This window comes from Hemiscyllium ocellatum, unplaced genomic scaffold, assembly GCF_020745735.1.
Source record: "Hemiscyllium ocellatum isolate sHemOce1 unplaced genomic scaffold, sHemOce1.pat.X.cur. scaffold_795_pat_ctg1, whole genome shotgun sequence".
NCBI lineage: Eukaryota > Metazoa > Chordata > Chondrichthyes > Orectolobiformes > Hemiscylliidae > Hemiscyllium > Hemiscyllium ocellatum.
In genome coordinates, this window is record NW_026869240.1 from 111,769 (window position 1) to 134,439 (window position 22,671).

General features: G+C 45.2%; 1 long non-coding RNA gene across 1 annotated transcript; it reads left to right on the plus strand.

Annotated features, from left to right (window-relative positions):
- Positions 1-380: 380 nt before the first annotated feature.
- LOC132814293 (uncharacterized) lies at positions 381-14,345 on the plus strand. Its single transcript, XR_009644353.1, has 3 exons — positions 381-486; positions 4,407-4,512; positions 13,628-14,345. It is a non-coding gene; the product is annotated as an uncharacterized LOC132814293 (long non-coding RNA).
- Positions 14,346-22,671: the final 8,326 nt, after the last annotated feature.

The following is a 22,671-nucleotide window of genomic DNA, read 5'->3' on the forward strand; positions in this document are numbered from 1 at the left end:
TTGATTAGGGATAACATTATGGCTGGGCTTCGGAAGGATATTCCTGGGAGTACATCCAGGCAAGTTATTTGGTTGGTACTAAGAAATACGAAAGGGATGACCATCGTACTGGGATTGTGTTATAGACCCTCTCCCAATAGTCAGCAGGGAATTGAGACACAATTTTACCAGGAGACCTCAGATATCTGTAAGAATAATATGTATGCAATGATAAGTGGTTTTAACTTTACCAACATAGCCTCAGAATGCTGTAGTTTTAAGGGCTTGGATGGAAAGGTATTTGTTCAGTGTGTACGAGAACATTTCTGATTGAGTTTGTAGGATGTACCTACTAGAGAAGGAACAAAACCTGACCTGTTTTCTTTATTCATTCACAGGATGAGGCTGTCACTGGCTCGGCCAGCATTTATTGCTGCGTTTACCCAGAGGGCAGTTAAGAGTCAACTGCGTTGCTATAGGTCTGGAGTCCCATGCAGACCAGACCAGGTAAGGATGGCATTTTCCTTCCCTAAAGGTCATGAGTGAGCCACATTGGTTTTTCCAACAATTGACAATGGATTCCTGTCATCACTAGATTATTTTTTCCAGATATTTATTGAATTCACGTTCCAAAATCTGCCGTGATGGGATTCAAACCCTTGTCCCCAGAACGTTATCTGGGTCTCTGAATTAACTGTCTAATTTCACTCCGTCATCGCTGCCTCTTAGGAAATGAGGCAGGATGAGTGACTGAGGTATTAGTGGGGCAGCTCATCAGCATCAAAGATCCCACAGTATTGTGGCTCAGTGGTTTGTGCTGCTTCCTCAGCACCGGGGACCTGGGTTTGATTCCAGCCTCGGGCAACTGTCTGTGTTGGAGTTGACACATTCTCCCCAGTGTCTGTGAGGATTTCCTTCGGGTGTTCCAGTTTGCTCCCACAGTCCAAAGATGTGTAGGTTAGTTGGATGAACCATGTTAAATTTCCCATATTCAGAAGATGAGGTTTTGGGATGTGCAGGCAAATCTCTGCCTGATGTGAAAAGATCATTTTGGGGTCTTGGACAGACGTCAGAGGGAGGTGTGACCGCATGTTTTACATCTCCCGTGGTGGCAAGGGAGGGTCAAGGGTGTGGAGCGTGGGTTGGTGGGAGGGTGTGGACCGAACAAGGAAGGCGCAGCGGGACAGAAATGATCAGGGAGAGTCAATGTGGCTTTGTACATGCACAATTGGGTCTCACTAACTTGAGTGAGTATTTTGAAGTGACGAAAAAAATTGATTAAGCCAGGCAGTGAATGTTGTTTATATGGACATTCAACAAGGTTCCACAAGCAGACTGGTTAGCAGGGTTAGATCACATGGAATGCAGGGAGAGCAAGCCATTACAAAACTGCCTTGAAGGTAGGAGACAGAGGATGATGATGGAGGGTTGCTTTGCGGACCGGAGGCCTGTGAGCAGTAATGTGCTGCAAGGATGGATATTGGGCCCTTAAATAAATGACTTGGATGTGAATATATGAGGTATGGTCAGTAGGTTTACAGAAGACACCAAAATTGGAGATGTCATGGACAGTGAAGAAGGTTAGTTCAGAATACAACAGGATCTTGATCAGATGGGCCATTGGAGCAAGGAATGGCAGACGGAGTTCAATTTAGATAAATGTGAGCTGTTGTATTTTGAAAAGGCAAATCAGAGCAGGACTTATACACTTAATGGTAAAGTCCTGAGGGGCGTTGCTGAACAAAGGGACCTTGGAGTGCAGGTTCATAGTTCCTTGAAAGTAGAGTCACAGGTAGGCAGGGGAGTGAATGCAGCATTTGGTACGCTCCCCGTTATTGGTCAATGCATTGAATGCAGCTGTTGTGCTGTCATATTGTGGCTGGACAGGACACTGATGAAGGCCCTTCTGGAATTCTGTTTTCAGTTCCAATCTCCCTGTTCTTGGAATCAGGCATCTGATTGGGGTACATGAAGAGGGAGGATTTAGAGGGATAAGGGTGAACCGCTGGCAAATGGGACTCCATTAACGCTCTTCGTTATTGGTCAATGCATTGAATACAGAAACTGGGACGTCATATTTTGGCTGGACAGGATGTTGATTAAGCCACTTCTGGAGTTCTGTTTTCAGTTTGAATTTCCCTGTTCTGGGAAGGATGTTGTGAAATTTGAAAAGGTTTGGACAAGATTTACAAAAACGTTGCCAGGATTGGAGGATTTGGGCTACAGGGAGAGGCTGAATAGGCTGTGGCTATTTTCTCAGGTGAGTCAAAGACTGAGAGGTGACTTCATTGAGATTTATAAAATCACGAGGGGCGTGGATAAGGTGAGCAGCTGGGGTCCTATTTCCTCAGGTTAGGTGGGTCCAAAACTAGAGCACCTGGGTTTAAGTTGAGAGGGCAAAGATTTAAAAGGGATCTAAGTGGCAACGTTTTCAAGCTGAGTGTGGTGTGTGTATGGGAGGGGCTACCAGATGACGTAGTGGAGGCTGATAAAATCCCGACATTTAAAAGGCTTCCAATTGGATACATGAATAGGAAGGGATTTGATGGATACAGGCCAATAGATGGTAAATGGGAATCCATTAGTTTAGGATTCCTTGTTGGCACAGACGAATTGGACCGAAGGTCTGTTTCTTTGATGTTGATAATTTAAGATGCATTCCTCTCTTTTGTGCAGAGCTAGCTGAAGCACAGATAATTATCCTTGGAGCTGAGAAGGTGAAGCAGTGATTTCGATCTTGTGCAGATTTGGTTGCAAGGTCTTGAATTTACAGAGAGAGAGAGGAATTGTTAACACTGTCACAATTTTTAGTAACTATTTTCAAGTAATTGGCAAATAATACAAGGTGAAAATGTGAACGCTATTTTACTCAGTAAGCTCTGAGCATCTGGAACAGTCTGAACGACACAGATTCAGCAGGTATTCTGAAACAGACTTGGAATTTTACTTTTTAAGGAAAGATTTGGGAGGCTATGGGCTCATGGGAGGGGACTTGGGACAGATTTGCAGCATCTCCAGAGAGAGAGAGAATACAGCCCCAATGGGCTGAATAGCCCCCAGCCCATGTGCTGGGTGATACTGCTCTATTCACTGTGAATGATGAAGTTCATCCCAGGGCAGAGAGAGGGAGGAGCCAACCACTCTCATGACAATGGTGCCCGGCTGATTGATGGCAGCTCCAGACCAATAGGAGGAGAGTCTGTGTGGTCCTGCAGCCAATGGGAGTGAATGAGGGGTGTGGCCAGCAAGACAACACCTGTCCATGAGCTGTGCAGGTGCAGTGTCACTGGGTGGGGGTGGGAGAGACAGCAGGGACTGGGACAGAGGCTGTTGGACCTGAATTACAAACTCCCGGTAAATTAAAACCAAAAGAACTGCGGAAGATGTAAAACAGAAACAACAACCAGGAGGGTCTGGAAAATCTCAACAGGTCTGGCAGCATCTGTGAAGAGAAATCAGAGTTAAAGTTTAAGATCCGGTGTCCCTTCCACAGAACAGATGTTACTGAGGAAAAAAAGTCAGTTTATTTGCAGAAGATAGTGTGGGGGGAGGATATAAGGAGTAAAGGTGGGAATAGAGTGAGAAGAACGGTTGGATAAAGGAGTGGATAACAATGTGGCTGGGGGAGGGTGACTAGCTGTTAATGGAGACTGTTAGTGGCTAACCTTAGGTAGTGTGTAATGACAGGCTGTGAGGACAAGGTCTGGTGGGTGGGGTAGGGGGCTTCGACATGGGGTTCTTAACCTATGGTTAGCCCCTAACTGTCTCCATTGTAAGCTGTTGCCCACCTATATCACTCCACAATTGGAGCTGCCGAGGACACAAACCTTTGGAATATCCTCCCTAACCCCCTCTGTCCACCTTAAAGATGTATCTAAAAATCGTTCTCTTTAATCAACGTTTCCATCATCCGTGAAGCATTTTAGGAGATTTGTCAATGTGAAAGGCTCTATACAATGCAGGTAGTTGTTGTTATTGTCTGACATCAGGAGAAACAGGGATGAGCCCTCTCTCTCTTATACCTGATGAACAGCAGCAAAAGCAGGAAGCACTGAGCATGCTCCAGCCCACAATGGGCCTCGGATTATTGATGTTAATGGGGGAACGAGGGCGAGAGGTGCTAGTTGTTGCTTCACCAATCGGAGTGAATGAGGGGCGGGACAATACTCAACCACGTGGTAAACTTCACGGACAGCACAGTGTGTTGTGACCAAGACATTGGAAATGTGTGAAGGTGCAGGGCAGGGGAAAGGAAAGACGTATTGACCAGAAAGAGAAGAAAATTTTCACGGTATGGAATGAGAGGTTTTACAGAACGTAGTGCACATTGTAAAACACCAATTTGAAAATCCCAAATGCTGCACCATTTTCCCTCCCTGTAATGCATTTTACACTCCCTGAAATATCAACTGTTTCTCCCTCCACAGATACCAGTGATCAGTGCCAAAGCCCCATTGCCTGTGGAGAAGGTGATGTTTGACTTCCTATACAGCTGCAATTCATGTGGTGAAGGTGCTCCCACAATGTGGTTGGGTAAGAGCTGTTATAGATTATTCACTCAGCGACAGTGAAGAGTTGACAATGTATGTGCAAATCAACAACAGTTTGTTTTTTTTAAAGTTTATAATTCCACAGAAATACTATTGAGAGCTTCTGACATAAGGCCACAGATGGGGATATTAGGTCAGGTGATCAAAAGAACTGCCAAATAAACAGGTTTTCAGGAATACCTGAAAGCAGGAGGAAAGCAGGTCTGAGAGGGTTAGGGTGGGAATTCCAGACAGTGTTGCCTTGGCAACAGGAGAAACAGCCAGACAGGTGAAGCAATGAATAAACATATCGTTGGGAATCTGAAAGAAAATGAGTTGTCGGGGTCTCACAGGTTGTGTGGTGCAGGGAGACAGGGATGTTCACAGCCAGGAATTACATCAAGGGTGAGAATTTTAAATTGTTGCTTGTTGATGGATCAACAAATTTTGGTACAAGTGAGCACTTGGACAGTAGGGTTTTAGATACTCTTGAGATTGCATGTAAGTTGAATGTGGGAGGTTGGCAAAGAGTGTGTTTGATAACGAAGTCTGGAGATAACACAGGGATGGACGAGTGTTTCAGTAAATGAGCTGAGACTAGGGTGGAGTTGGGTGACGTCACTAATGTAGAAATAGTGTTTTTGGTGTTAGGCTGCGCCTCCTCCTCACCACTCCCCCTCACTAAGTCACAGATATTGTTCCTTGTTCTATCTGTCTCTCTTTTCTGGTTATGTCCTTCTCTCCCATTCGGCTACAAACTAATATTTGACCTCACCGTTGTTGCAAACACCTCCTCCATCTCCACACTCCCTTTTCTTTCTGAATTCCTTGTATTTGGTGTCCCTTCAGGATCTCTCCTTGGTCCCTCCTGTTTCTCACCTACATACTGCCAGGAGGTGACATCGTCCAAAAGCACCGTGTTAGGTTTCACATGTACACTGACAATGCCCAGCTCTCCCTCCCCATCATCCCTCTCCATTACTCAGTTATCAAACTGCTCATCACGCTCCCACTACGCGATTGGCTGCAGTTTCCCCCAATGAAACATTGTAGTGGTTAAACTCATTGCCTTCAGTTGCTATTACAAATTCCTTTCCCTTACTGCTAACCCCCTTCCTCTCCCTGGGAACTATCTGAGATAGAACCATACTCTTCACAATATTGCTGTCATATCTGTAACCACAAGTTGACCTTCTGATCAGACATCTACACAATCACAAACACCAGGAATTCCAATCTCTAAAATGTTGCTTGTCTCCACATCACCCCAGCTCCATTGCTACTGAAACCCCTGACCCGTGTTGGTGTTGCCTTAAACTTGACGAATCTAAAACAGAATCCGTGATTCCGTGACTGACCCAAATCTGCTTCCAGACTCCCTCATGATGGGAAACATCCTCTCAGTATTTACCCTGTCAAATTCCTTAAGAATTCTACATGTTACAATGAGATCACCTCTCATTCTTCCCAAATCCAGTGAGTGGAGTCCCAACTACTTCAGCCTTTTCTTAAAAGATAATCCCTGCGAACCAGGGTTCATCCCAGTCAAGTTTCTGTGAAATGCCTCTGATGAAATGATGTATTTCCTCAAATAAAGGGACCAAAACTTCTGTCATTACTCCCAGATGTGGTCTCACTACAATTTATAAACTTCGTAAAGTTCCTCTCAGGTATATACTCCAAACCACTCCCTTTAAACTTGCACTGATGTTGAAATGCTCAGCAGGTCATGCAGCATCTGTGAAGAAAAATCAGTTAAAGTTTGGGGTCTGGTCACCCTTCCTCAGAAACGTTAACTCTAATTTCTTTTCACACCTGCTGCTAGACCTGCTGAGCTTTTCCAGAAACTTCTGTTTCTCTTCCTGGTTTACAGCATCTGCAGTTGGTTCGGTTTTCATATCATTTAAACTTGCCATCTCCCCTTAGGATTTGTCATTTCCACCTTGGGAAAAAGATTCACATTTGTTTGGTCTCCCCTACCCTGGGAAAAAAGAAACCATGACTAGTCACCCTATCATTGCTCCTTATAATTTTATAAAGTTCGATAAAGCCACCTAAAGTGTCCAGTGCTGCAGAGAAATAGCCTCAGCCTATTCAGCCTCTCCCTATGGTTCAAATGTTCCAATACTGGCAACATCCTAGTAAACTTTTCTGAACTCATGCAAGTTTTCCAACATCTTTCCTGTAACAGGGAGACTGGAATTGAAAGCAGTCTGGGGATTCCAAAAGTGGCCGAGCCAATAAACTGTACAACCGAAACATGATCTCCCAACTCCTATCCTCAATGCACTGCCCAATAACAGCTAGCATACCGCACACCACCTTCACCGACCTGTCTACCTTCAACCACACTTTCAAGGAACTATCAACCTACACTGCACGGTCTGTTTGTTTGTCAACACTTCCCAGGAACTTGCCATTAAGAGGTTGAGTCGTATTCTGGTAACATCTTTCTGAAATCAGGGAGACTACAGTTGAATGCAGTATTCTAACACTGGCCTGACCAATGCCCTACTCAGCCACACCGTGACCTCCTAACCCCTATACTCAGTGACAGAATCCCCACAGTGTGGAAGCAGGCCTTTCGGCCCATGAGACCATACCAACCATCGGAACAGCATTCCACCCTAACTCTGTAACCTACCATTACTCAAAGCTAATCCACCTAACCTGCATGGCTTTGGATTTGTGGGAGGAAATTAAGAGCACTCAGAGGAAGTCCACGCAGACACACGGGGAGAATGTGCAAACACCACACAGACTGTGGAGTCAAACGAGAGTCCATTTATTGACCAGCGCATTCCATTAAAGGTCAGTGTCCCAAATGCCACGTTCAGCACCTGATCTCCCTGAAATCCCACTTTCCAGGAACTATGCAGTTGTTCTGAGCCCTTCAGAGGGAATTAAGGTGAGGAGGAGAAAACACGAACAGGGTTGAGTTGTAGATCTATAAACTAACTCTCCATCTTCCCCCATCTCCCCCCACTCTGTCTGGTTTGCCCCCCTCTCTCTGTCAGTCAGTCCTTTGTCGCCCCCCCCACCTTGTCGGTCGCACCCCCCCCGTTGGTTTGTCCCACAATCTGTCAGTCTGTCCCCCCATCTGTCGCCCCCTCTGTCAGTCGCCCCCCTGTCAGTTGCACACCTGTCTCTTTCACCCCTCCGTCGGTCGCCCCCTCTGTACCCTCCCCGTCTGTTCCCCTCCTCTCTAATCCCGCTTTCTGTCCCCATCCATTTTTGTACCTCCCCTCTCTATCCCCCCTATCCGTCCCCACCCATTTCTGTCCCAACCCCCTCGATCCACCCACCTTCTCTGACCCTCTGCCCACCCCCTCTCTGTCTACCCTCCCCTTCCATTCCACTAGTTCTGTATTCCCCCCCTCTGCAAGGAAAATATCTTGTCTATTTACCCTATCCATGCCCGGCCTGATTTTAAAAATCTCTTTGAGGTCACTGTTCAGCCTCTGATAGTCTGGGGAAACAGCCTATCCAACCCTGGCAACATCCTGGACTTCTTTTCTGACCCCTTTCAAGTTTGAGAACATCCATCTGATGGGAAGGAGACCAGAATTGCATGGAATATTACAAAGTTGCCGAATCAATGTCCTGTACAGCCGCAATTTGACCTCCCAACCCCTATACTCAATGCTCTGACCAATAAAGACAAGTAGACCAACTGCCTTCTTCACTTATCTACATACTTGCTTCTCTGCTTTAAGGTACTATGAACCTGCACTCCAAGGACTCTTTGTTTAGCAGCACTCCCCAGGAACTTACTATAAACTGTATGTCCTGCTAAAGTTTGCTTTTCCAAAATGCAGCAGTTCGCATTTTTCTAAACTGAACTCCTCAGCCCATCACCCATCTGATCCAGATCCTCTTGTACTTTGAGGTAATCTTTTTCCCTGTCTACCACACCTCCCATTTTGGTGTCATCCGCATACTTATTTACAATACCTCTTATGTTCACATCCAAATCATGTATGTAAATGGCGAAAAGTAGTGGATCCAGCACCGATCCTTGTGACACTCCACTGATCACAGGCCTCCAGCCTGAAAAGCACCCTCTGCCTTCTACCTTCGGGCCAGTTCTGTACTCCATACGATCTAACCTTGCTGACCAATCTCCCATGAGGAACCTTGTCGAACGCCTTACTGAGGTCCACGTAAATCATGTCCATGCTCTGCCCTCAGCAATCCTCTTTGTTACTTCTTCAAAAAAACTGAGTCAGATTCATAATACATGATTTCCCATGCACAAAGCTGTTATTAATATCCAGGATTTAACTCTGTACATCGGGGTCTGCGTTGCCCAGTTATAGGTGTTAATATTCTGGATGAAGTTCAAGTACACCAGCATTTTGTCTGTGACTGTATATTGAGTCTTGTTAATGTCACCAACACAGTTGAGTTCCTTTTGAAAGGCAGTCCCCGTATCCCTTGCCCACCAGGAAATGGTGGCAGTGTCCTTACCTCTGGACCAGGAGGATCGGGCTCAGAGTTGCGGAACAGCATCTTTGAAGAGGCTGATTAGAAAACCTGCCCAAGCCACCAGGCCATACTGTCTCCCAGCTGTCCCTGCCTCAGCCTCTAAACAGAACCTTCCTGTAGTTTCTCTCCTGTCAGACTCTCCCATTGCTCAGTTTGTCCAGGATCCCCTCCTGCTGCTGCACTGCTCCTGTCCCTCACTGACCTGTCCATCCCCCAGTGTCCTCCACATTCATTCATTGTTTGCAATCACATTACCCCAGTTCTCCAGCCCTGCCCCTTCCTGTCTATAGAGAAGAAGACGGGAAGGTTAGCACTGCTGTCTCACAGCACCAGGTACCCGGTTTCGATTCCAGCCTCTGGCAACTGTCTGTGTGGAGTTTGTACATTCTCCCCGTGTCTGAGCGGGTTTCCTTCCCCAATCCAAAGATGGGCAGGACAGGTGAATTGGCCATTCTAAATTGTCCATAGTATTAGTTATATTAGTCAGGGGTAAATATAGGGGAGGGGAATGGGTCTGTATAAGTTACTGTTTGGAGGGTCAGTATGGACTTGTTTGGCCGAAGGGCCAGTTTCCATACTGTCGAGATTCTGATATATTGGGCAGCAGCTGCTGTCAATCACCCAGGCTCCTGTATGACCGGGAGCACGTGCTGTCGGAGGGTAGACCAGTGTATGGGCACAGTGCTGGCCAATTGTGGGAGTATGCACAGTGCCTGGGAAGGAGGCTGTGGTTGTGAGGGATTAATCTGTCATTGGCATCTTCCTCCCTCTGGAGCAGGACCCAGGGGAATGGCCTGTTTCCTGGTACCCTGCCATGTGATCAGACTATCAGTGGGGCAGCATTTTGCAGAAAGTTATCAGAACTCTTTTTTGTGAAGATTCAGAGTTTTTGTGGAAAGTGACAAGGATGGACCTGCAATTTGAGTTCTAATTTGGTTAATTTTAGTAAGACGGGTTTTGGCCAGAGTGTGCAGGAAGCAGTGTATGCAGGATGGTTGTCTTCAGAGGATTCAGCAACAGCATCCCCCCCTCACCCCCCGCCCCCCACCCTGGTGGACTCAGAGTCAGACTCATTGATTTGGTTTTTAATCCGCAGACAAGAGCTAGGAAACTGAATTCAAAGATAAGAGAGAGAGTGAGAGAACTGGGTGTGGAGGGAAGGAGTGAGGAGATTGGTTTGGATTTCAGTTCACAGAAGAAAGAAATTGTTAGACTGAGAGTTAAAACTTTGAGAAACATGAAACTACAATTTAATACTATAATTATCTTATAAAGATCCATCCTGTATTAATGCGGTGAGTTGTTTTCTCAGGTGTAGGGTACTGAAAGGGCGGATTTGTGGATGAGAAATTCAAATTGAATTTCCTGTTCAGATCTGATAGTTACTTGATCCGTGCCGGTCTGAATATTCATTGGCCTTTTCATGTGTAAGGAAAGGTGTTTATTCTGTCCGTGGGCAAATTATTCAAATCTCAGTGTGACTGGAAAAAAATACTGAGACACAGCCAAGTCCATGTTAGTGTGGTGACTGTGGAGAGAGAGTTCATTTGTTTCTGAAAGTCTGAAAATTCATGGCATGTTTCCCAGGAACAATTAAGCCACAGCTTTGCTTTGTAGAAGGACAAGTCTTTAATTAACCATGCAACCAGAAAGACACAAGGATACCTGCACCATGGGAAATACGATGAAAATGGGATTGTTGTAAAGGAGTTCATTCTCGATCATGGATTGTTGTCACGTCGGTTCCAGCGCCGTGGGGAAACACTGGAAATATGATGAATGCAGTGTAGGTTTCAGTTATTAAACTGTAACAAGTGCAGAACAATTTAAAAAGGATGTTCTCAGGGCTCACGGGTCTGAGTTATAGGGAGAGGTTGGACAAGCGAGGAGTTTTTTGTTTAGAGCAGAGGAAACTGAGTGGGTACTGTTCTAGAAGTGTATAAGACCATGAGGGGCATGGATAAGGTGAATGCATTCAGTCTTTTTCCCAGGGAATCAAGGACTGGAGGGCATCAGTTGAAGGTTAGAGGGGAAAGAATAAAAGGGAAGTTGAGGGGCAACTGTTTTACACAGAGGGTGGTATGTATATGGAATGAGCTGCCAGTGGAAGTGATTGAGGGGGGTACACTCTCACAACAGGTAAAAGACATTTGGATAAATACATGGATAGGAAAGGGCCAGAAGCAGATGAGCTAAGTGCAGGGAAATGGGGTTAGTGTGGATGGACATTCCGGATCGCCATAGGCCAATTTGGGCCAAAGGGCCTGTCTCTGCTGCAGGATGCTATGACTCTAAGTGCATCTGCTATTTCTCCCACTAACCCTGCTGGTATCCTGGGATGTATTCCATCAGGGCAATGAGACTTGTGTACATTTAGCTCCATTAGCTTGCCCAGCTCTAACTCTTTCATGATAATGGTTATATCCAGGTCCTCACCTTCCTCAGTCTCCTTATCAATTACTGGCATGTTCTTCATATCCTCCACTGTGAAGACTGACTGCTGTGTACTCACATTCCTAAACCCTGCTGGATAGGAATAACTAGGTACAGAACTCTGAGAGGTCTTCTTTGAGTCTTTATTGATGAGACATGGCAGTTACCTGGATAGTGTACATGCAAAACACCTCCAGGCAGGATCAGGTAACTCCCCGCCTGTCCAATGTAAAGCTCCCATTCTTATACCTTTTGTGGTTTGGGACTTTGAATAGAGACTCTCTCTCTCAGTATTATCTCCATGGCAACCGTCAGTTAGGAAGTCTAGTTCATTTTCGCACTTTGTGCTTAAAACATACACCCCTGTGGCTCTCTCAAGTATCTGACAGGCACTTCAGTTTCAGTGGGGCTGTCTATCAGGATTCTGATATGGAGGAGCCGGTGTTGGGGTGGGGTGGACAAACTTATAAATCACACAACACTAGGTTATAGTCCAACAGGTTTATTTGGAAGTACAAGCTTTTGGAGTGTGTTGTGATTTTTAACGTGATCAGGATTGCCTCTATGGTAACAGTTAAGTGCTTGAACAATTACAGAGGCCATATGTTCCCCACACAATAGGTTCCCCTCTAGCAGTGTAAACTGCTATTCTGGCCCTGGGGACAACTACTCATCACTTTTCTCCCCCAATCCCATCTAGCTTTCTGTTGATCTTTAAAGTTTTTTCTAATCTCCTAGTATCTCCTTGGTTATTGCCAATTTGTATGCCTTCTATTTCAATTCGGTAGACTCCCTTATTTCCTGAGCCACTCATGGCAGATTGCTCCTTTTCCTACAGTCCTTCCTTTTCCCTGATATATACTTTTGCTGAGCACTTCGAAAAATTCCCCCACTGTCCATCAACTTTCCCACGGTAAAGTCTTTGTTTCCAGTTTACATTAGCCAACTCCTGCCTCATCCTATTGTAGTCTCCTTTGTTTAAGCACTGGATTTTGGATTGGATCTAATCTTCCAGCTTTCCAGCTGTGTTCTAATTTCAACCAGATTTATCAGAAGTCTTCTATCAGATTACGAGGGGAGGCGAAGTTTTCTGGGTGCTTTGCGTTTCATTGTCAAAGACCTAGGCTTTGTATTAAAGTATAGGATACATATTCACAACAGAGTATTCTGGACAGCACATACATGGACACTGTGGGCAATTTAGCATAGGCAATTCCACTAACCTTTGGAATGTGGGAGGAAGCTCGCACACCCTAGGAAACCTACGCAGACATGGTGAGAACGTGTAAACTCCACACAGTCACATCTGGCTGAAATCAAACCCAGGTCCCTGATGCTGTGTGGCAGCAGTGCTAACCACTCAGCTACATCTGCTTAAAATCTGCTACCCCTTATTGACCTCCCCACCCCGCAATCTATGTTCCTTACATCAGAAAGCAGTTTGTGGAAGCAGATGTCTCAGTAAAATCCAGTGACAGCCCACATGTCCTGTATGTCTGAATGGGGATCCTATACACAACACCCTCCAGTCCACACTTTTCATTCACTCTCCAGAAGCATGGATCCAGTAGCTTCATGGGGACTACAACTCCCACAATCCCTGAGGCAGGGACTACGCGTGTGAGGGGAAGCCCAGAACTGCACATGTACAGAATATGGGCAGATTTTGGAGCATATGCTTTGGGGTAATTAGCGAAAAGCATTTGACATTGTGATTGGCTGGAGGAGGAACGTATCAGCTTGTAGTATTGACGGGTTGGGGGGTCAAAGTGTCACCACACCCACATGGGCCCAAGTTCCATCCCCAACTTGTCATAACGCTGGGAAACAAACAATGGGAAACAAAGAAGAATCTGACCCATTCTCCCAGACTGAAGGACCCTCTTCTGTCCAGGATCTGCTACCACTATTTCTGTCTCCTTTTGATTTATTCTGCTGTAACATTATTGCCTTGCAGTAACTGAAGTGAAATGGAGTAAACCCAGAAAGGGTGCAGAGTCTAACGAGGACAGGAAGTGGTGGTATGGATCTGTTTACCGGTAACTCCATGAGAATGGGGGCGGGTACATTAGGGACAGCAGAGGCAGAATGGTGGGAGAGAGTAAGTGGGCTGGACAGTTACAGCTTTGGGGGAAGAAAGGGGAAAAACTAGAATTGTCTGCTCTGAATGCCTAACCTGTACATATTCCTTTATGCAGTGTGCTAGACGGTGAAGATTTGCAGACTGAAATCTCAAACTCATATGCAGATCCTGATTATGTTAACCAGCATTTGAAGAACCAAAGATAGAGAATAACTTGGCCAAAATTCTGCAACACTCTCGCTCACAGCATTGTCGGTCTATCTGCACCAAATGGACTGCGAATGATTCAAGACAGCAGCTCACTACCATCTTCTCAAGGGTAACTAGAGATAGGGAATAAATGCTGGCCGAGCCAGTGATGCCCATATTCTGGAAATGGTTCCTATCTCTAGTTGCTGAAACCCAGTTGATGTTAGTGCAGGATGATGAGGGACGCTGAGTGCATCCTCCAGAAGGCATCGCCATCACATTACCCCTTCCTACACCCACACAGTAACACAGCAACGTTACTGGAACAAAAGGCAGTGAACCCAAAGGAGGACTTAGATATAGTTCTTCGAGGTAAAGTCATGAAAGGGGATTGGAACACAGCAGGAACAGGAGACTGAGCTGGATGGTCAGCTGTTTCCCATTGAAAGGTGGAGCAGGATTGAAAGGCCGAATGGCCGCCTCCTGCTGCTATATCCCAGGTATGTATATAGCCACGGAGCCCGGGTAGGAAGGAGTGGGCAGGGATTCTCCAGGAGATTGCACTTCCACATCAGTTTTCAGTGAGAGATGGTATGATGGATTTTATTCAACATTTATCTTTAACACAAGGTTTGTGAGTTTAGTGTTAAAATGTTGTATCTGTTTATTCCACAATAAATAAAACTAAAAGAAATGAAATGAAACTATCTGAATATAACAGTTTTTAAAAATTTCAAACGCCCTGTAAAACAAATCCTGTCTACTCCCGGACATCATCACTTTCCAGTTACTCAATCTCCAGGGAAATATTCCCTCTCTGTCTGAACCTTTTCTGTGATTTAACTGATGTTTAGTTCTCATTTTGTGAGCAGTGAAGCGTTCTTTTTTTCTCCACTTCACCAAGCCAGAAATGTGATCCCAGCAACCTTCCCACAATCAACATCATCATTAAGCTATTTGGGTTTTGGTTAACATCTAATCACCAGCAGTAAACCACCCGTGTAACCAATTGAATATTTATAAACAATGCTCCTTACAGGCAAAGCAAACTATTACAAATGACAAAGTGGGAAGGGACCAAATCAGAGTAGATTTGGGGGAGAGGAGGGAGCAATGGAGATAAAGCACTGTATCCACTGCGGTGCCCACCTCTATCTGAAGGCATCGAGAGCATTGATGTACACTACATGCTCCTTCTTCAAGGGCACCCGGCTCTGGAGCCTTTATCGTCAATCATAGACTAGAATCCCGACAGTGTGGAAGGCGAGCATAGGCCCATCAAACCCCACTAACTATCCAAAGAGCATCCCATCTGGAGCACTCCACCCCTGTAACACTGCATTTCCCATGGCTGATCCACCGAGTCTGCACAATCCTGGACACTGTGGACAATTTAGCACGACTGATCCACCTAAGCCGCAAATCTTTGGAGGAAACCAGAGCACCTGGAGTGGACCCACACTATTCTGGGGAGAATGTGCAAACTCCACACAGGCCGTTGACCAAGGCTGGATTCCAACCTTGTACCTAGTGCTGTGAAGCAGCAGTGCTTTAAATCAAAACAGATGACCCCTGTTCATTGCTGTTTGTGGAGACTCCTTGCCCAGAGAGACATCCTGAGATTCAGAAAGAGACAATATGAATTCAACTAACTCCTGCCGAGTTAATGTGATTAACAACAACATCAATACTCCAACAGTGTCATCAGACTTCTACCTACTCTGTCATTTACAATTTTTAACCCATGGGAAGTTTGTTACCAGCTTCGATGACAGCCATAATGCTCTGACCACTTTGACAGAGCCAGTGCAAGTCAGTTCTAATAGTTATCAATAGATTGTATCTAAACAGGATGCCACACAACAGGAAGTGCTCTGACACTCAATGCCCGTAAGTCAAGGTCATTTTCCTAAAACCACTCATGTCTGGCAATACCATTGAAGGTATTTTATACAGGAGCCTTTCGGTCTCAGTTGCCAGTTCCAGTCCATGAAGCAGCCAGTAACATGCCAGTGAATTGAATTCTAACAGCAGCATGCCCTGGCAGGAGAGATTGAGGAGCTTGAAGCTGTCTTCTCTGGAGTATCTAAACATGAAACCCTTCAAATGAACAAAAATCTTCAAGAGCTCGATAGGACAGATTCAGGAAGGATGTGCTCCTAGGCTGGTGTGTCTAGAATAAAATAAGCACTAACTGTGGTATCTTTACCCAGCATCCCCTTTAGCTGCATCAATGTTGAAGATTTATTTGCTGCTCTAATTCCACTCTCTCCATCACTCCCATTTTTCACTGCTGTAATGTTGATGACTGTGCAAATGTATAAAATTTAATTTAATCCATCCCAAAACCTCTCTGTACCTGTGTCTCACTTGTGTTCACCGAGATGCTCAATCAATCTGACCTCTTTACAAACCCTGCTCTGATATTTCCTTAGAGGGCTCAGAATTAATTATTCCCAGAATTGTTACTGATTGGCTGATCAGCTCTCCAAAGGATCACCTCACCGAATGCCGTTCTTCTCCCTTTATCCCATAAAACTTCCCATTCATCCTCTTCCAATAACACCGGCATGTTCACAAGTAACCATAGTGATCGGATTTGTTTCGTTTGTTCGTGAGATCATGGCATCACTTGTTGGAGCAGCATTTGTCATCCATTCTGACTGCCCAGGAGATGGTTCAGAGTCAACCCCATTATTCAGGATTCACATGGCGGCTGAACCAGGTCAGAATTAACACAGTCTCCCAGGCCCAATGACATGAAGAGTTGATTTCTGGCCTACCAGCTTATTTCTGAAATGATAATGAACAATGTTTGCCTTTGATTAAAAGTGCAAGACCAAAATGGGTTTTATTCTGATTGAGCACATCCTCCTGTTTTCTCAGTTATTATTGACAGTCTCATTCCCCCCGCACCAGAACCTGTTCCAGAGAGTGTTACAGAACAGGCAGAATGGTCAGCTGCAGCTGGTCACCTGACCCATCTGTTGACTTTTTCCAGCAATTTCTGTTTTAGTTCCTGATTTCCCAGCATTTGCAGATGTTTTGTTTTTGAATATTAATCTTGTCTGTTTCAGAGGAGTTTACTGATGAGTTTGGAGAGTTTTGAACATTGCAACTTAGGCCACAAATCAGCCATGATCTATTGAATGGCAGTGCAGGGTTGAAGGGCTGAATGGCTTCCTCCTGTTCCAATGAAAGTTATCCATCTGCAGCTTGTGGTAACATTTCCCCTCGCTCCTCACTTCACCTCCATGTTGAACACACTGTTAACTGACTGAACAAACCTCCTGTGTTTGAACTAAACCTGCTAATGTTCTGTGGCTCCCTCTACTGCCACCCGGATTTAACTCTCATCATGGAATGCTGTTTCATTTAACTGCGAGAATGCCTACAAGGATTAATCCTGGAATCTGTATCCCCTGGGATCCAAAAATCCCGTTTATTTCCTTCTTCCTATTTCATTCTGGCTATTGAACTCTTGGTTTCAATCCATTCTCCTGTCATGCTCTTCGACATGTCCTTGTGGACTAGAGGCAACTGGCACCTGAGATTGTAGGGGGAGGCAGAATCAATCAGGAATTCGGGAAAATACTCAGACAATGACATATCCATCTGATTGTTGACTCAGACAGATCGGCAGATAGAAAGATGCACATTGAGATAGCACCTTTGTTGACCTGGGGCAATGAAGCATGCTTCCAACCCAATTATTTCAAACTCAAATCTCTGAAAATACAGATAAAACGCTTCCTACTTGTACCAGGTTGTCTCTGAGCCTCTTTTCTTAAGAAAAGAGTTTTAAGCTGTTCAGCCTTTCCTGGAGATTATAACCTCTGTTTCTGTCAGATTTGTGACTGAAAGTTTATTTTTCTGTTCCTTGTGAGTGATGCTAGTAGCAGAAACAGTTCCTAACTTGTGAGGGGTTTCGGTTGGAGTATTTATACTTACACGTTCATTCCCACCCTCACATACAGTGTGAAATTGATGTAAAACAGAAGTAAAGGATTGAGTGAGCACCTACAGAAACACCAAGGCAGCATGTGTACCTGAGCTGAATGAACCTGGCCTTAGGAAAATGTGACAACAATCACAAATAGTTAGAATTACAGAATCCCTTAGGCGCACAAAGAGACTATTCGGTCCATTGAATCTGCAATGACCTGCTGTCCCACCCTAACTCCATAACCCCACATTTACCATGGCTAAACCAACCCACCTAACCTACACACTACAGACCATGTTAGCACGGCCAATCCAGCAAACCTGCACATCTGTGGGAGGGTCATAGATGATGTCTAAGTGCTCAGGATTGTTGAGGAAGGCTCACAAATAACAGACTCTGACACAAACCCTCTTTGTTTTCCAAATGAAATCTGGGGGAAACTGCAGCCAGAAAGATTTCCGATTATCTCATGAGGAAGAGAATTCAAAACTCCTGCCACTGACCCAGGGGGCGCAGTGAAGTCACAGAGGTCTGGGAACCATCAGAAATTTAACAAGTTGTGAGCAAGGTGGGGGTGAGACAAGGACAAAAAGACAGTGTCTCACGGGGGCAGGCAGGAGAGATTATATTGCAGAAATGGTAGTCCCTCAAGGCCATGAGGAATGGAGTTAGGGCTGGGAAAGAAACCAGGAAGTAAAGTGAGCAGCTGTCAAGGAAATACATTGAAAAAGCAGATTATAACAACATAGAGGGCAGAGTACACAGTCTGAAATTGTTGCTCTCATTGGTGAGTACAGAACGCTGTAAAGCCTGGGTCATTCTATTACAGCCAAGACATGCAGGATAGGCCAAGTGGCCTCAATCTGTGCTGTAACTTTCTGCTAAATTTATTCTGACATTTGGAATTCAGGTCAGATGATGTTCATAAATTCTCAAATTGGACTTGAGTTTAATATTCTGGAGAAATGTTAAATAAATCACAATGATCCCATTCTGCAAACTTTAGTCCGCAGCCCTGCGTGCTCCAGCATCTCAGTTACATCCATGTCCTTTTATTCTAATGTGATGCTGGTTACTGCCTCTGCCACCCCATCAGTGAGTTCCTGTTCCCCACCATCTCCGAGTGAAACGAATTCTCCCCTCCCCTTCTTTCTGACAATTAGTTTCAATCTAAAACCTCCAGTTACTGACCTCTCAGTTAATGAATAGCTCCTTCCTATCCACTCGATCTGGATTCCTCAGTATTTTATCACTTCAATTAAATCTCAGCTCATCCTCCTCGGAAATCATCCCCAGCCTATCCAACTTCTCCTCAGAGCAGAAATTTTCCAATTGTAGAAACATTCTGATCAATCTCCTCTGTACCCTCTCTGGTGTGATCACATCAACCCTGGAATGTGGGGATCAGAAGTGTGTGCAGTACTTTAACGAGTGTTCCTGACATTTCCAGTGTCACCTCTGTGTTCTTATGGTTGTCGCTCAGACAAGAAGTGTCCTGGTTTTCCCACATGGAACTGGATGTGCATTCCATGGGACTGGGGTTCCCACAAAGTGTTTATTTGTTGAATAATCCTAAATTAATTTCAGATTAAGACAAGATTATCAGCTACCCACCAATCAATGACTTCCATTATACTCAAGTCACCTTACTTTTTTAAAATGTCTTTAAAATTATTACTATCTAAACACAACAGGCTTAAATTTGCTGATCAAGTATTCAGATGTCTCCACTGTTACAATCACTTGAAGATTGTCTTTACCTTCAGCTACATTGGTGAATTGAACATTGATTGTAAATATAAGAATATTAAACGGACTTGAGTTTTATGATAATTAATCCAGTCTGATGTTCTTGTTGGTTAATATCTTGAAGAGAACTGTCCTCAGAACTCCAGCTGTGCTCTGATTTCATTCACAACAGGATGTGGCTGGACGGCAAATCTTAGATCTGTTGTTTCCCAGATTGCTTCGCTCTGTCTATCACTTGCCACTTATGCTGTTTGGAACACAAGTAATCCTCTTTGGTAACCTCATCAGGTTAACACCTCATTTTTAGGTATTCATGCTGCTGTTACTGGCATGCCCTCCTGAATCCTCTCAGTTGAACGAGGATTGATCCTCTGATTCGATGGTAAGAGGTAAATTGGGGGATATGCTGGGCCATGATTCTGTAAGTTTTGTTGGAGTACAATTCTACTGCTGTTGTTGGAAGGAAAGAGCTAAACTCTTACACTGTTGGTCCCATACTACATGCAGTATCATGAACACTGATAGGCCAAGACATGAAATATGAGCAACACTGTACAATGATGCAGGATCACAACTGCGGCAAGGGGAGTTTAAGACCCAACCCGACATAGGAGTAGGGAAAGAAGCAGCTGATCAGATTGTCTCCTTCATTGTCATAAAGAGACTCTATGAGATTATTGCATTCTTGGTGGTAAGGATGGACGAGGTTGGGGAGATGGAGAGCCCTTCAAAAGAAATTAATCTGCCTGAGCGTTGTGAAATAGAATTGATTGCCATGCATTTAACAGAAAGCTAATTGAAACTCTTTTTATCGCTAAAAGATAACAAGACTGATGGTGCTTCCAATCATCACCAGAAACAAACCCCAGAATACATGGTTCGGAGATGGATGTCAATTGCCAATCAACATCCAACTCCTGCAATTATTGAGCAAACGTACATGTGATGAACCAGTTCTGATGAACCAGAAAACCACTGTTCACTCTGTGCAGATGGACAGCGATGTGGGGAAGGATTGGCCATGTGGTATTGTCGTGAGACAGTTAATCTAAAATCCCAGATAGTGTTCTGGAGACCTGGGTTCAAAGCCTGCTGCAGCAGATGGGGCAATTTCAATTCAATAAAAATAACTTGTGAATTTAGAGTCTAATGATGACCATTAATAGATTGTCAGAAAAACCCATCTACCCTTTCAGGAAGGAAGCTGCCATCCTTACTTGGTCTGGCCTACATTGTGACTTCAGACCCTCTTCCCTGCCCTCTGGGCAATTAGGGATGGGCAGGAAATGCTGCCGGGCCAGCGACACCCTCATCCTGTGAATGAATAAAGGAAAATAAAAGTCTCTACCCAGTGTGAATCTGAACATCTTCGAACATGTCATAAACATTTCCAAACCTAAGTTCTCTGTGTGCAAAACTTTATGAGCTGCCAAAACCATTGTACATCACTTGGCGTGAGAAAGAGGGGAAAAATATCCTTCAACTGTGGCTATCAGTAAATTGACTGGTGTCTCAGCAGGATGGATGCCTGAGTGAATCCCTTCCCCCCACACACGCACAGAGCAGGTGAACAGATCCCCAGTCTGACTGGTTTGGCCAGTTTCCAGGTGGGATAGTTAAAGAATTCCCTTCTGGCATTCCCCACATTTTTAGAGTCGGTCCCTAGTGTGGCTGCACTGGTGTTCTACCATTTCAGATAAATGCTACAGACTGTTACATGCACCGTTAGCCCCCCCACCATTCACCCCCCCCCCCCCCCCACCCATCAGGGACCCAGTATAAGGCAGTAAACATTATCTCCTGCTGTGGAGGGACAGCCTGCATTGGTCTGAGTAGATTTCCCTAAATGACAACTTTATCGGTGAGCAGAGCAATTTAAGCAAGTCCAAATAAAATGCATTATAGGACAGAAAGAGGCCCAACAAATCCAAGCTGGCTCTCTGTAGCAGAATCCAATATTCTCATTCTCCATATGTACCCCAAACTCTGCAAGTTTATTTCCCTCAGATCTGATATAATTGTTTTTATTAATCATTGATCTTCTCTACTTGCACCACCATAATAAGCAACATGTTCTGCATTTTTCCAGCCAATACAGTCAGTAGAAACACTTGCTCATCTCCCCCATCTCAAAACCTTACATCTCACCTTAATTCTTGTGCCATCATCTATCGAATACAGATATTTTTGTCTGCTATATCTAGGTCTGTTATAATCTTATACAGCTCCATCAAAACTATATCCAACTTCTTCACTTCAAAGAAAATCGCAATTTATTCAAATCAATCCAGTGACTGCATTGTCTTCATCAGTGAACCAAGTAAAAAATGAGGTCTGCAAATGCTGGAGATCACAGCTGCAAATGTGTTGCTGGTCAAAGCACAGCAGGCCAGGCAGCATCTCAGGAATAGAGAATTCGACGTTTCGAGCATAAGCCCTTCATCAGGAATAAGAGAGAGAGAGCCAAGCAGGCTAAGATAAATGGTAGGGAGGAGGGACTAGGGGAGGGGCGATGGAGGTGGGATAGGTGGAAGAAGGTCAAGGTGAGGGTGATAGGCCGGAGTGGGGTGGGGGCGGAGAGGTCAGGAAGAGGATTGCAGGTTAGGAGGGCGGTGCTGAGTTGAGAGAACCGACTGAGACAAAGTGGGGGGAGGGGAAGTGAGGAAACTGGAGAAATCTGAATTCATACCTTGTGGTTGGAGGGTTCCCAGGCGGAAGATGAGGCGCTCCTCCTCCAGTCGTCATGTAGTTGTGTTCTGCCGGTGGAGGAGTCCAAGGACCTCACTCACTTCCCTCCAAGGCCCCAAGGGATCCTTCCATATTCGCCACAAGTTCACCTGTACCTCCACACACATCATCTATTGCATCCGCTGCACCCGATGTGGCCTCCTCTATATTGGTGAGACAGACCGCTTACTTGCGGAACGCTTCAGAGAACACCTCCGGGCCGCCCGAACCAACCAACCCAATCACCCCGTGGCTCAACACTTTAACTCTCCCTCCCACTCCACCGAGGACATGCAGGTCCTTGGACTCCTCCACCGGCAGAACACAACTACACGACGACTGGAGGAGGAACCCTCCAACCACAAGGTATGAATTCAGATTTCTCCAGTTTCCTCACTTCCCCTCCCCCCACCTTGTCTCAGTCGGTTCCCTCAACTCAGCACCGCCCTCCTAACCTGCAATCCTCTTCCTGACCTCTCCGCCCCCACCCCACTCCGGCCTATCACCCTCACCTTGACCTCCTTCCACCTATCCCACCTCCATCGCCC